General features: G+C 39.1%; 1 protein-coding gene and 1 long non-coding RNA gene across 15 annotated transcripts in view; one reads left to right on the forward strand and one right to left on the reverse strand.

The window, feature by feature from the left end:
- The window catches only part of LOC144989465 (uncharacterized), a 51,435-nt gene extending 42,341 nt beyond the window's left edge, over window positions 1–9,094 (reverse strand). The window contains exons 1-5 of one of the 2 annotated variants that reach the window (XR_013653672.1): window positions 8,948–9,094; window positions 8,373–8,430; window positions 8,169–8,230; window positions 7,263–7,358; window positions 6,653–6,773 (exon numbers count right to left, since the gene is read on the reverse strand). This is a non-coding gene — a long non-coding RNA (uncharacterized LOC144989465). Of the gene's footprint in view, window positions 1–6,652; window positions 6,774–7,262; window positions 7,359–8,168; window positions 8,231–8,372; window positions 8,431–8,947 lie in introns of those variants that run through there. The other variant, XR_013653671.1, reaches the window with a different exon arrangement.
- syt1a (synaptotagmin Ia) overlaps window positions 1–15,681 on the forward strand; it is a 215,574-nt gene that overhangs the window by 124,418 nt on the left and 75,475 nt on the right. The gene's annotated exons all lie outside the window — the stretch shown is intronic.

Genomic DNA, 15,681 nt, shown 5'->3' on the forward strand with positions numbered 1-15,681 from the left:
TGTCAGAATTGCATGCAAGAGACACTTGATCTCAACCCCAGAAGATGCGGCCACTCCTGTCTATGGTCCTCCATGGACCCAGTGGGGGAAATCCGAAAACTGTGGCAGTGAAATGGAAATGACAGATCGGTTGTTTTTTATTTTGCTATTTTTTCGTACATCACAAGCTTTCCTCAGCCCTATAAAGCACTTTGTGTTCAATGCATGAAGGGTGCTCTACTAATAATTATTGGCTGATTGTGTGGTTGCATATGTTCCTTTGTGATATTTTAGGTCAACTTTTAGAGTTGTTGTTGTTGTTGTGAGGCTTATTTTAGCTCCACAAGGACAGTGACGCCTTTAAAGCTCTTTTTTTTCTTTCTCTGAACTGCTGACTTTTTAGTGGAAGAACGAAGTTTAACATACAGTAAAATTGAAAGTAGCCAGATTCAATAAAAAAACAAAACAATTGTGGTTTAAAGCATAAATTCAAGATTAATCTGCCGAGGGGAGTGGGTTAAAAAAAAGCATAACATTTAAATACAAAACAAGGTTTTGGACCTGGATACATAAAAGGGATGAATAAGACGGCGGAAGACATCGACTGCAGTTTAATTGTGTCCTTTTTTTACAGTCAGTGAGTTTTGTTTTGACAGTTTTTAGGGTTTTCATCAGGAAAAGGGGAGCAATGGGCTGACTGCATTAATGCTTTCCACTGGCGCAGTCTTAGCCCTTCACATTTATCTCCAGCTCAGCGTATGACAACTATAGATTCTCTCTCCTTTGCACAAGACAAATGACCTTATTACCACAGAGGGCCATTCAAAATAGGATCATGTCAGGCATGGCAAAATGCTTTTGAGAAAATACAGACCTGCTCTGTGAGCCGTGCATTGTTTTTCTGGCAAACCATCAGAAGCACATTTCACCCACCAAACTAGTTTTAGAGCTTGTTTGGGCTTTCAACTCGCATCAACGGGATCATCCAGAACCACTGGCCGACTCTCCGCCGGTCCAATTCTTCATAATTGAATAGTTTTATGACGCTTGTGGAAAAGCACCTTCTCCTTTTGTTGCTGAGCACACATTTATTTTAACATAATGAAGTTTTTTTTCTGTGCACTGACAGACGTACTCCTGAAACGGAGCACTCCTGCCCAGGTTTACCCACTGTGTTGGTGTGCATGTGTGCGCTGAGTGTGTTTGTCAGGGCTTTTATTCCCCCGGGTTGTCATAGCACTATGGGGGGGGGGGGGGGGGGGGGGGGGGCGGGGAAGGTAGGCCAGGCACGCAGTGTTCTCCCTTCTGGGAAATTAGCGTCCGCAAGCGTAATTACAGGATAAGATGGGAAGGCCTGGATTCATTTTCCTCAGTTGTTTACATTCTAACCTTTTACATTATCTACAGATCACAATGTGAAACTTTAATTAATGCAGCTGTTTGTGAAACTGGCAACAATTAACAGGCTAAAACACCTGAACTGAAACTTTTTTCAGCTGTTTTTTATAAAAGTAGTTTTAAGTTACTTTGCAAAAAGTGAAGTGTAAAAATTGCACTTGATTCATGATGCCATAAAATAATAACATGACTAAAAATCATATGGTCAGTAATCCAGAATATACTGTCCCATACGAGGCTGTATTTTAAAAGGCCTGTATCATGCAAAATCAAGCTTTTGAGCTTTAAAGTGTGTTAGAATGTTAATTTCTGTCAAAAAACAACTCCAAAGTGGTAGTTTGATCCTTTCATGCATTTCTGAGTATTCTTCTGATCTTTGAGCACCAGCCCCTCCCAGGAAGAGTCTGCGCTGCCAGCTCCGCCCCCAGGCTAACGCACACACCCAACTTCTCCGTGGAGCTAGCGGTGATAGGCAAAACGCTTTCCTTTTTTATGCACCATAACAACATTGCACAATCATAACTAAGAGTGTATTCAGACAGAAAACCGTTAATTCCAGACCCAGTCCGTTTCATTTGGTCTGGATCGAGTCCTGAACTTCACATTTGGTCCGTTTTCACCAGAAAGTCCCCTTGACTCTTGTCAAGGGGACTTTCTGGTTCTGGCAAGTAAACAAAACCATGAGACTGAAAGATCTCTTCACTCATTGGTCAGAAATTATGAGGGCGGCGCAAATCAACTACAAGCAGAAATTATGGAAGTCCTCTGCTTTTAGTTCATTCAAATTTTATATTTCGCTCACAAGTTTTGAACGTCTGTATCAACGTCATGCTCAACACTTTATACTCCGTTTTTTAGTCCGGTGGAGTCGTGCTGCAGGCCGGTTATTGGCAAGAAGACAGCTAAGAAGGTACGCTGAAAACCTTTATGACAAAGATTGTCAGTAAAACAGTGAGAAGCAACGTGCGTCACGTTAAGTTGTTTTGATGAGTCTGAAATCATCTGATCACATCTCAATGAGCTGCTGTGTCTCATTGTTGTGGAGTTATCGTATTATTTTTAAGAGAATTCTGTAAAGGAACTAGAAGGTATGACGTCACAGCAGTGCCTGTCGAGCGCATGCCATGTTACAAGACACAGAAAATCATGTAAGAAGAAGCATTTTCAGCTGTGTTCAAATAACAAATAAACAGTTGGACCCTTTTTTCTGTTCGATATCACATCAACCGTTGCTTTACATTTGTCTGCAGCTCATTTATTGCCACATTCCTACCCCGTTTGCGTTGGCTACGGTAGCCGTTTTGATCCAGTTCTTCTGCTCCGGGAATGGATGTATCCAGACTGAGGAATGTCAGAGCGATCCAAAGCTGAGTTGATTGGAAACGAATCGAGACCACCTCCAAATAAGGGTCAGAGAGCGATTCTTGGTTCAGGACCAGGGTCTGCTTGGGTGTACTCAGACTGAAAATTTGTTCTGGATCATCGGGGGGAAACGAACTCTGGTTCACTTTAACCCTTGTTTTATCTTAGATGACCCCACCCTTACTTTGACGTGTTCTCCCTACCGTGACAAAGGTGGATAAAGGTGGAAAGATTTCATGTAATCCATGGACACCAGTGAAGATCACAAATCATTGAAGAAAAAGGTTCAGCGCACTGTCTAGTGGGTCTAGATGACCCAACTCCCAACGTTAAAGTGCCTAAGATAGCACAAGGGTTACACAAACCCAATGGGTCCAGTTGGAATACACTTTAAAAGGCTACTGGTAACACTTTGAAACTAAAAAGACCATAGCAGCCTTTCTGACTGCTCTGGCAATATTTGCACATAATTTAGATTTTATTGATCCGTTTTTGGGAGAATAGGGGAAACCACATCAGGCCACTCAATGAAAACAATAACAATTTAGTGTTCCACCGTCACTAAAACATTATAGCCTGATAAGTCTTATTTCATGGAATAATCATATTATCAGTCATATTCCAATTTAAACACAGTTTTAGAAGTTTCCATGGTTACCTCTGTAACTGTCTTTTTTTCACTTCTTATTTGTGTTTCCCTTTGGCTAAAAAAGAAACTATAACCACACTTTATCTTCACAGTGCAAAAAATAAAAATAAAAAAGACTATGGAGGAGGCAAAAGATGTAGTAAAAAGTGAGTAATGACACCACCCCTGTAAAAAGCATGGAGTCAATTGACTGCTATGTCATTTGAGGTAGTAAATACTCACGTATCTTTAGTGTTTTGAAGTTTGAATGATCAAACAATTTTAGCCTAAAATATACACACATTTAGGAAAAGTCAAGGTCCTATTGGTCCATTAGTTTTTTATGGCATAGTAAATTTTAAAAGCAATCAGCCTTACCGCATTTACACTCACTTTCAGTTGTGTAAATGCAGAAATATGCTTTTTAAAACTTTTCATTTCCTAGCTTTCTCATAAAAACATATTTATTGCAACTTTTAAATAGCTGTTGCTTCATTTTCAAAAGTTTCTCATTTTTGGAAAACTTTCCCAGGATTATTGAAGTACTCAGTAGTTGGAGAAATGTTTCTACAATATTTTTCTTTTTCTTTTAACACTTGCATCTTGTCATAAACATTCCAATATTTGCAATTTAAAACTGTCACACTATTAATTAAAGAAATATTTGAGTCAAAAGCTATGAGGGGCCGTATAAGACATTATTTATTCTGAACCATTAACATTCATACATTCTTGCTCTCACAGTCATATATACTCTCTTTCGCATACATATATTCTCTTACGCATCCATATATTCTCTCTCTCACATTCATACATTCTTGCTCTCACAGTCATATATACTCTCTTTCGCATACATATATTCTCACTTGCACATCCATATATTCTCTCTCTCGCATGCATATATATTCTCTTACGCATTCATATATTCTCACTTGCACATCCATATATTCTCTCTCTCGCATGCATATATATTACTTTACACATACATACATTCTCACTCTCATTGTCACTCTTAAAAAAGAATGTATGTATGTGAAAGACAAGTATATATGAACGTGTGAGGAAGAGTTTATATGTGTGTGTGAGAGAGGAGTATGCATGAAACGGAAGTTACTTTGCATGAAAAGGAAGGCACTTTGAATGAAAAGGAAGGCACTTTGAATGAAACGGAAGGCAGATGATTTCTCGTGCTCTGATTGGACGAGAGGCCGCCACCTCCCATTTTGAACAGACGCTAACACGAACCAATAAGAAGGCCATCGGAACCTTAAGAAATATTTTATCTTCACCTCAAGTGGTCACAAATCTGTCTGCATCTCTAGAGACACAAAGGAATGTCTCAAATACCAATAATGGTAATAGAAGTGCCACCGAAACAGAAAATCCGTATCCACCTTATTCCTAGCCCCCATGAGCCTTTGCGTGAATTATGGGCGACACTTCCTGTAGACGCTGGAACACGCATTTACATTAAAACAAATTCCTCTTGTTTTCGATCCATAACTACATATAAATGTGGGAAAACCAGCTGTCATTTCTTAAAAAAGGCAACGGTGAGGTGGAGATGAAATATTTGTTAAGGTTCCGATGGCTGCAGGACCCCCGTGGCTACTTCTTGCCGGTTCGTTTTTTTAAAAAAATAAACTTTATTAACAATATCTTGCACATACAAAATACCAAACACAAAACTCCACTGTGTGCAAAATACAATCTTCACGTTCGCCATGAGAATGAACAAAAAAACATAATGATAACCATGTAAAACAGGTTATGCAAAAAGAAAACAAAAATAATAAGGCAAAGGAATCTGTTAAAGTTTCAGGAGAGACCATGTTTCAACTGTTCTGACAGCTTTTTTGTTAGTGGAAGATTTAATACTGTTCACATACAAAACCATTTCTTTCTGAAAAACATGCAACACGGTTTTTTTGTTGGCATATTTACACTTGTGTATAAAGTATTTAGCCATAATTATAAGTAAATTAACTACATATATTTTTTCTGCATTAAGTCTTTCTTGTGTAAAATATCCAAAAATAATATGCTCGTAAAATAATCTATAATCTTCACATAGATGAGTTCTTATAAAATGTATCACATCTTTCCAAAATAGTTGAGTGAAAGAGCAAAACCAAAAAAGATGAGGCACAGTTTCTGGTGAGGAATGACAGAATGAACAGTTTATGTCCAGATCTTTTTTAAACTTAGTAAAGAAATGTTTCACTGGATAAAATTTGTGAAGAATTTTGAAACAAATTTCTCTGATTTTATTGGTGATGAAATACTTTTGTGGCAGGGTCCAAACCTTTTCCCACTGAATTCTACATCCAAAGCTGTTCCAGTATGAGATAACATACGGTTTTGTGGCAATCTCATTTTGAAACAGAGAACGGATACTTTGATTATTCCTGCTAGCTGAAAAACATACCTTTCCACAACACAAGTCTGTTAATTTGGGATTTCTTGCTTGTTCATGTTAGCGTCTGCACTGTAATCCCTAGCGAGTTGACTGAACTTAAAAATTATTTTGTAACAGATTACGCAACAGTTAAGTTATATTATTAAAACTTTTAAGTTAACATTTATTAAAATTCATATTGTCAGTTGGCTTACATTTGTATTATTTCATATAAAAAATATTAAGATTCCTCAACTTATAAAAGAGAGATTATTTACTTAAAGTTTTTAATATTTTCCAACTAAAAAACGCTTTAACTAACTATATTTTTATATTACTCAACTCATAAAATATGTAAAATTCACTCAAATGCTTTATAAATTCTTTGACTCATTAAATGTGTAGCATTGAAAATATTTAAAATTCTTCAGCTTAAAATGTATTCTAAACAGAGATATTGATACTGCCCCACTACATTTTAAAGGCTAACATTGATAAAAACCAACAAACGTGAAGGCCACACAATAGTGATTGCTTAATACACTTTTTTTAATTGCTCTTTAAAAAAAAGCACAAATATCAAGAGGATGAAGAAACAATAAGTGCAATAAAACTGCATTATAAGAGTGCCACACAACATATTGACAAAAAGAGTTGGTTTTGTATTTTACGGCAGAAAAAGCAAATGATCACAACAAAACACATTAGTTACATAACACTTAAACCAACAAATAGTCCATTCTGGAAGACTCACTCAACGAAACATTCTTCAGCGTCAATAAATGTCCTTTCAGTGGTTTGCTGTCCTCAAGGCTCAAGACAGCATTCTGAATAAATATGAAGGCAAGTTCAAGTTTTTTGGGGTGCTGTAGGTCCAGAGCATAGATGTCCCCGAAGAGTTAGAAGAGATTAGTCAGCCAGATGTGTGGGACCACTGACGGCAGCATCCGGAGCGTCACCACGACAACTGAGAAGATACCCACAGCAGTGTCTGTGAGGTTTGGTATTCTGGAAAATACAAAACAAAAAACACAGATGAGTTCAGACCCTCAAAGATATTCATCACACTAATGTCCAAAACTGACATTCCTGCCATCTGTCAATAGGAATCTTTTCATGCTAACATTCTGTTAGCTTTTAATCAACTGGCTATGATGTTTTAAGGACCAACTCCAATTAAAATTGTGTTTTTAAAAAGTTCTTTAGCATTTTTCTGAAGGAGGACATTTATAAAATAATTTAAGACTAAAGCTTCATTTTTCTTTATTCAAATAATGATGGATCAGGAGCAGAAAAGGTAAACGAAACTCCACTCCTTCCAATCAGGAGTCCCTGATGTTCGCCTTTCATCTTCCGTCTCAGTTTTAAAACCATTTAAAAATATCACTCAGTTTACAAACTACAAACAATTGCCCTATTTATTATGTCACTCAATAAAATCTCAATCAATATTAAAGGATTAGTGAAAACCATTGACAGGGAGTCGTGTGCACTTACTTTACAGGTCTTGAAGAAGTTGGAGGCATCTTCATGCAGATAAACAGGAAGTGCAAGGAGGACAAGTGCCCGTCTCATGTTCACGTCACGCTGGTCCTAAAAGAATAAAAAGAAATATCCATTACCTTTGAAGCAAATGCACAGCAACTCTTCCAATATTTATTCAAGGAACTTTAAGAAATAATAAAATGATACCTTTTCTAGATGTCTATTTCTAGTAAGAGGACAATACAGTGTTCATGGCATGATCCACTTCAGGTCAAAGACCCAAAGTCATTTGAAGGCAAGTTACACCGTGGCTTCTTACAGCTGTTTACAAATGATTTGTTATCCGTTTTTGAATTATGCACATTAGAAATTCACCTGGAGGTCATAAATCCTAACCAAGCTGGCCAGTTCCTGTCTGTTTTGGTGGACTTAGTCTCAGAAAAGGGCAGCTTTAAGTTACACAAACATGTAAAAACTGCACAATTTCCTCTGACTGCATCTACTCTACATAAATCCATTTCAGATCTTGACAGATGAGTTTTCATGGTTTCAAATGATGGAATGGTGCTAATGCAACATCATTTTATTATTGTAATATACTGTCATAAAGACATGACAATATTCCAAAGTGTCTCCACATACATGGCAGTGGAAACACTTTGGAATATTTGCTATGTAGTACTGCAGTATTATATGTAGTACTGCATAGTGCCAAAGTAACAGAACACAACTTGCACCTCCATTCCATTGTGCCACCTTCAGCCTGCAATCTAAATATGTTTAGTTAAATTGTAAATAATTTCAGCTCTATTTAGACCTTTGGCTAGTTAAAATGTGCATAAATGTTTCCATGCTGCCGTATAAATCTAATAATGGTAATAGTTCAGGATGAATGTATTAAATAAGTATAAAACTCACCCACTGACAGGTCTTTTCTGGCGAAATGGTGACTTTCTGGTGAACTTTCTGAAGTTCAGTATCTGAAAAAGTCCAAGAGAGATTTTTCAATGTTAAAAAATGTTTCAATTATATTCTGATCAAAAAACATTTATTGCACTACACAACCTATTGCATTTTTTGTTTTTTTAAAATAGCTCTAGACAAATAACTGAGACAAGTTACCTCGCTGGCCTTGGCGTCTATCTGGAGGTGAAACACTGAACACTCTGTAGTTCGGTACCTGAACACAACACGAGCACGTTGATTAATTTATTTTTACAAAAACCTTTTTTATAACGGAGATCAGTGATTTATAAAAGCTTAAAGCTGCATTCAAAACCCAATGCTTCCATGTAGCAACCAGGCTTAAAACTGTTGGCGGTAGCTCCTCCCACACAACCGTTAGAGGCTTTGAGTGACATTTTTGGACAAATGTCCAGCAGCAAACTTTAGCCACAGACAGAGGCCTCCAACGCGAATTTCACACGCGGATCATGTTTAGTGTGATTGCAGCATAACAGATCATTTCTACCTCTGAAAAAAAAAAAAACCTCATCACTGTCGTAACTTACGGGCAGAAATGCATTTTGGGTTTGGCTCGCCATACGTCTGCTATGACAAACTAATCATGTATACATTTCCACATTAATCTCTAAAACAATCATAACACACATATGTTTAAACAACAGTAAACCACATTTACGGTAGTATAAGAGCATTTTTAAAGCATTCATTCATAAACCATGAACGATACTTACCAAATTAAATCAGGGCTGAAGACAAGACGGCACCATCAGCGATGAGGCGGATGAAAAAAAACCCGAGGTTGGGGCGTCTTGAAGCGGGACGAAATCGCAACGCTTTGCAGAATAATAAAATGCTCGACTTTCAATTTCAAACGTCGCATACTCGCATTCGGCAAATCCAACATGGCCACCTGAGCTAACGTAGAGAAAACGAAAGACCCTCCCACCAGTACGTGATGACGTCATGACGCTACTTCACGGATCTTAAAATTTTTGAGTGCCAGATACAAATAAGCTTTAAAATATTTAGCACTGTTAAGTTAAATTTGAAAAAATCTTGATAGAGCTTAATACTTTATAGTTGAATCAACTACAAAATGACATTTAAGTTGTGTAACCTTAATAGTTATGAGTCAGTACAAGTGATAGGGTTTAGTGTTCAAAATGGGAGGTGGCGGCCTCTCGTCCAATCAGAGCACGAGAAATCATCTGCCTTCCGTTTCATTCAAAGTGCCTTCCTTTTCATTCAAAGTGCCTTCCTTTTCATGCAAAGTAACTTCCGTTTCATGCATACTCCTCTCTCACACACACATATAAACTCTTCCTCACACGTTCATATATACTTGTCTTTCACATACATACATTCTTTTTTAAGAGCGACAATGAGAGTGAGAATGTATGTATGTGTAAAGTAATATATATGCATGCGAGAGAGAGAATATATGGATGTGCAAGTGAGAATATATGAATGCGTAAGAGAATATATATGGATGCGAGAGAGAGAATATATGGATGTGCAAGTGAGAATATATGTATGCGAAAGAGAGTATATATGACTGTGAGAGCAAGAATGTATGAATGTGAGAGAGAGAATATATGGATGCGTAAGAGAATATATGTATGCGAAAGAGAGTATATATGACTGTGAGAGCAAGAATGTATGAATGTGAGAGAGAGAATATATGGATGCGTAAGAGAATATATGTATGCGAAAGAGAGTATATATGACTGTGAGAGCAAGAATGTATGAATGTGAATGGTTCAGAATAAATAATGTCTTATACGGCCCCTCATAAAAACCCGCACTCTGCTCTCACGCACTAAAATTAGCCAAACATTTCACTCCAAGTAGAGAAAACTTCAAAGCATCTAGAGTTTGGCACATTTCTCTGAGGACGAACGCTTTAAGCTTCTTTTCCTACAATGGGAACTCTTGTGGTGCTAGAAAGATTTTTTCTTTTTTAAAAGAGCCTTTCCTGATGTGAACGTCCTCGGCAGCTCCTTTCATACCACAGGTTTAGCCTAACTGAGCTGGTTCCCGTCTGAGTGACTCCTCGGATCATTCATCCTGGCTTTAGCCCCTCAGGTGAGCTGCGGTCTTCACTCGATGTTTATGCAGCTTGTCAACATCTGACAGCGGGCAAAATAGGGCTGGCAGCTGGCTTGCCTTTGCCTGATCAGTGTGGACTGTTGGCCCACAGCTGAAGGTCAGAAAAGGCCACGCACACACACACACACACAACCGGTGTGTTTGTCAGGTGATTTATAGAGGAACAGGGAGACATCTGGAGGACACTCAGGATGCTGAAAGATGTCCAAGTAGATTATGGAAATTACAATCTGCACAAAACCAAATATCTGACGAAGTAACTGTTGGCTTTTTTAAATACTTCCGTGTATAACAAGTCCAGAAGATGCTGTTTGCATGCACCCACCTGCTCTTTCTTCAAGTACTGTGGTGCTGTGGTACTTCTTGAAGCACAAAAATAAAGTTATTTAGCATGAACATGAGCTGCATAGTCTCTTTTCCACTTGAGTGCAGTTATGACACGTCTTGAGTGATGACAACATTTTCACAGAACTTTCGTTCACAAGTGCCGCTCTCGAGACGCAGAAAAAAGCCCTTTTTGTTATTTCCCAGTACATGTAAAAGCTCCACAAAACTGTTCCTTGTGTCTTGACTAAGCTCTTTAACAGAGACAAAACGGTTGTCATTTTCCTAACACCACCTAATTCCCTAAAATGTCACTTTGATTTGTTCAGCTTGTGCTGAACGGAGAGAAACGCACGTCAAAGTAGGTGATGCTGCCTTCCCCTCGGCTGTTTGCCTTTGAAAATCAATGCTTCTGGAGCTTTTCTCCACCAGATAAAATCAGAAAGGTCAGATGCAGCTGCACAAGGTCACGAGTGTACTCCTGTCCTTTGTGACGGTGGTTTTGTGGCATTCAGGGGGAAAAAAAGTACCTTCTTTCTTTGGAATCTTTCTTTTAAACCTCTATCCATTCTTATCTTTTCTGTGTAACTGCCTGTTCAGTTGAGGGTTAGTGATTGCAGATGGTTGAAGAAAATAATCACAATGAAACCAAAGCTGTCAGTCCACTAAAATGTTCAGTTGATTACATTTTCATCAGTAGTTCACTCACGATTAACACATTTTTGTTGCACGGTTCAGAAATCCGATTTAAAAAAGGGGCCAAACTCAATTGAAAACATTACAAAGTAAAAGTATTTTTAAATAAAAGATAAAATTACCTATAACAACAAACCAGAACTTTTAAAGGTATTTGATGCCCATTTATTCACTAATCCTATAATATTATGTATTTGAGCAATCAGTGCTTTTGCAAACACGTATGGATGGCATCCCTTTTAATTCACAGAAGTGCCAACCGTTTGAAAATTGGTCACGAAGGAGAAGTGAATAATGTATTTTGCCAGAATTCTGTGACACCAAGTCTTTCACATATCGGAATAGAGCTGTAAAAGAAAAAACCTGGAGCCAGATTCATGATATTTGCACCGCTTCGATATTTCGAACCAAGCCTCTTCCAACTGTAGATGGTGGACATGAGCTAGAAACGGTAGAAAAAGAAGAAGAAGCCCCTTCCTGCTAGTTTAGTCTGAACACTAATGGCTCATCGCACAGTCAAGAATGCCTTTTTAGTGCGTTGTTGAATTAGTCTCAAACATCCAGTGGGAACGTAGCATCAGAGTTGTGGTTAAATATCCAAACAAACATCTTTTTTGCAAACTACAAACAATCCAGACTCATGTAATGATACGTTTGTCTGCTCCTTGTTATTAATTGCTCCAATATACGCCCATTTTCCGGAGCCACGCTTACATTTACTGCTGAGTCTGTCTTCAGCCACCTTCCAGCCTTCCTATCCTATCATCTTGATTAATTCTGTTTACCTCTGAGCAATCATTGTAGCAAATGGCTTTTGTAATCCTAGCAGACTGTTTTTGAAAGTTTGCAGGTTAACCTCAATCCTCCTCTTCTCTCTTTGTCCTCAAGGTTAAAGACATGTAGTTATTTGGAACTAAGCAAAAAAAAAGGAGTAATAAGATTTCCCTAATCTGCTACAGCTTCCATCATACGGTTTGGTTCCCAGCAGCACAAACAGCCCTCATTTGTATACAGGTAGATTAGAATCGCACTCTGCGGCTGTGATTCACGGAAGCATACTGCTTTTAGCATTTTGATTACTCTGCAGCAAGGATGATGTTTCATTCCACTTTTTTTTTCCTAAATCTGTGGAGTGAAGAGAAATCATAGTAAATGGCTCTGCTTGCTCTCCCTCTTTGCCTAATGATCATGAAGGAGAGGGCCCCACTCCAGCCACAATGCCGCCTGATTGCACGGTCCTCAGAATCACCACAGATGCCATGTGCTGAGGATCGCTTTGTCGTCACCCGTTACTCACATAAATTCCCAAAAGTCTGCATTCATGCATGCATTCATTCTACTTCAACAGCATCCTGCCAGGGATCAAACAGAATGTGCTCATAGCCGTCCTGATTTCAGAATATTTGGAGCTGAAGCAGTTTTTTTTCCCTTTATGACTGCAGAAAAGCAAAGAAAATGATGGATAAATGGGGCTTCTACACAGCACCAGCAAAGGTTATTATAGGGTTGTAATGGAGCCTAATATAGGAGGTGATCCATCTCTATATGTGTGGTTAGTCAGAGCTGAATGTAGCATCAGCCGCATCTCCATTTGAGCTAATAACATTCTTTCAGCTCAGATTCCCTAAGTGTTTGTTGGATTACACCGTACAGTATTTTTTTTAAAGTTTACTTTAACAAATCTCTGGTGCTTTTTTCAATAAGCTTTGCTCTGCACCTTCACTTTGTTCCAGGAGATTAGAGTTTCTTGTAGCTTGAACCAAAGTCTCCAAAAGGGCAGAGACAGAAGAGCATAAAAAGAAAAGAAAAAAAACCTTCCGTGCCTGGCCCTGCCACTCCCTCCCACTCTGGTCTCAAATGGAGCAGCGTAATAGACCAATTTCAGCTCCGCCTGGAGCTAACCAGTCCTTTTATTCATGCATTCGGGTCTCTTCCTTTTTTTGGCCAGATTGCCCAGGCACGAGGAGAGATTTACCCTCCCTGGCAAGATGAAATGAAAGAAGATGGTGAAGCTGTAAGGTGTCTGGAAAGGTGCGACAGAGGGAGAACATTAAGCATGGTAATGAAATGTTTGGACGGCCGGCTCCCTGCAAGCCTCCTATTGTTCATTCTGTGGGCTCCCAGGACGCTGCACCTTCAACTCCAAGGTCACGGCAGCTTAGTAGAAGAGGCCAGGCCCTCACTTACAGGATCTGGGTCCCCCTGGTGGAGTGCTGCAGGTCCAATCACACCATGATCCGAGATAATAGGCAGTGCCTCACCCTGCTGCATACAGAGCAAGGATTCAATGTCTGCAGGGGCAATAAAGCTGGTCTTTAAAGAAAAATTGTATTTTTGGTGTTTTTAAGACTTTTTGTGGCTTTTTTCTTATGGTGGGGGACATACATAAAGAAAATAAAACTTGAAATTGCATTTGAGTATTTCTTTATTCAAATCATTGTGAATCAGGAGGTGTTATGAAAGAATGTCAATCAAAAAATACATTATTTGTGACGCAGGCCACAAGCTTCCTGCTCCGCTCTCAGTAATGGGGAAAGGAAAGGAGGTCAGGGTTGCTCCGCCCTAACAGTCCCGCCGTCCAGCTGAAACTATTTCCTTGAAAATGACACCGATTTTTTTAGATTCTGGCTAAATGTTGGATAAAAAACCTCTGAGAACGCTTTGAAAATAGCTCAAACGATGACTTGTGAGGGTCTTTATTATTCTATACATCTTGGCTGCTTTAAAAGCTACTGTAATGTTTGATTGAATGCATTTCAGACTCTTTGTTTCCATAATTGCTGGTATTCATCACACTTCTATGATTCCAACTTGAATATTTGCTGCTTTCATTGTGTTTCTTGCAAGCAATCAGACACAGTTTACCTTCAAACAGTCAGGTCTCCACTTGTTTGTCCCCAGACATTTTTCCTAACGGATATGCAATAAAGCATCTGTTTGACCTCCAGTGGAGTCTGCATAAAGCAACATAAAGCCCAAAGGGCCACAGATAACGCAGAGGCATCTCTGCAGTGTGAGCTGCGACATACTGAACGTTCACAGGCCGAGACACGCCGGCGGCAAGTGTGACGATGGGACCGAATCACAGGGAGGCTTTGTCGTAGAAATCAATTTTCACAGAGAGTGAAGCTGCACTCCACAGCGTTATGCTGAATTACAGCAAACAAAGAGGCATTACAATTTTTAAATTGTTTTATTTCACCTTTATGCAACCTGAAAGTCAAGCGGGACTTGAATGAAAGCCCTGACGTGTTTGACGAAGTCTTGGAGAAAGAAGACATTTTGGGTTATTTTTAAAGGTTAAAGTTGAATTCCCACTCCAATCACCTTTCCATCTGTAGTAATATCATTCCCACCGGTCTTTTAATCATGATTACGCTGTTTTGAGCCCAAATATTAAAATATTATAACTTGCTAGGACATAGTTTCTGCAAAGAAGCAGGAGTTCACTAGAAATTGACCTCTGAGTTGTGGGCAGAGCTATTGCCTGTGACGTATTGCCACAGATAAGCTTTCTTTTTCAAACGACACTTTGTTCATCTGCTCCTGATTCACAACGATTTGAGTAAAGAAATACTTTGAATCGCATTTTTGAGTTTAATTTTCTTTCTAAATGTCCTCCATCTTCAGAAAATTGCACCAAGAACATGCTAAAAACACCAAAAACACCATTTCCATCTGAGTGGGTTGTTAAGAGTCAGGTGCGCTGCTGTTGAGGAGGCACCATGAGCTGCCAAATGAGTATTTCTGCTTTCCGTTTTTGCCAAATGTTCCTGAAAAGCTGGCTTCCCTCAGATTCTTGGTGCCCCACATGAGCACATGTCAGATGGGGAACAGCAGTGAGGATTTGGACAGCAGGCTTTTGTGTGCTTTGACCTCAGCCGTCCTCTTCTCCGTCTGATCGGATTGGGCTGCAGTTGAATGACACGACTGTTTGCCCATGCCCAGCAGAGGCCGGCTGGCGTTCAACTCCTGCCAGACCGGCGCTCTGCTGAGACGTCTCACCAGGAACCATCCCCTAAATCTCATGCTCCTCACAAAAAAAGGGAAAAAAAAGAAGCAGTCTATTGTCCGGTCACCTCTCATTATCAAATTTCCAAATATGTTTCTCATTCAGTTAAAAGGTAAATAAATCTTTTAGGGGGAATCTGCGACGGACTGGCGACCTGTCCAGGATGTCCCCTATCTTCGCCCACGAGTGGCTGGGATAAACTCCAGCAGCCCCGTGACCCCAAAAGGGACAAAACATGTTTAGATGACAAATGATTGAAAGCAAATCCTAATCAGCAGACAGGTTAGTTTTAGCCAGACACAGTTAAGTTTTAGCTTTCATCTG

The sequence above is a fragment of the Oryzias latipes genome, chromosome 23 (genome assembly GCF_053564925.1).
Source record: "Oryzias latipes strain Hd-rR chromosome 23, Olatipes_Hd-rR_3.1".
Taxonomy (NCBI): Eukaryota; Metazoa; Chordata; class Actinopteri; order Beloniformes; family Adrianichthyidae; genus Oryzias; species Oryzias latipes.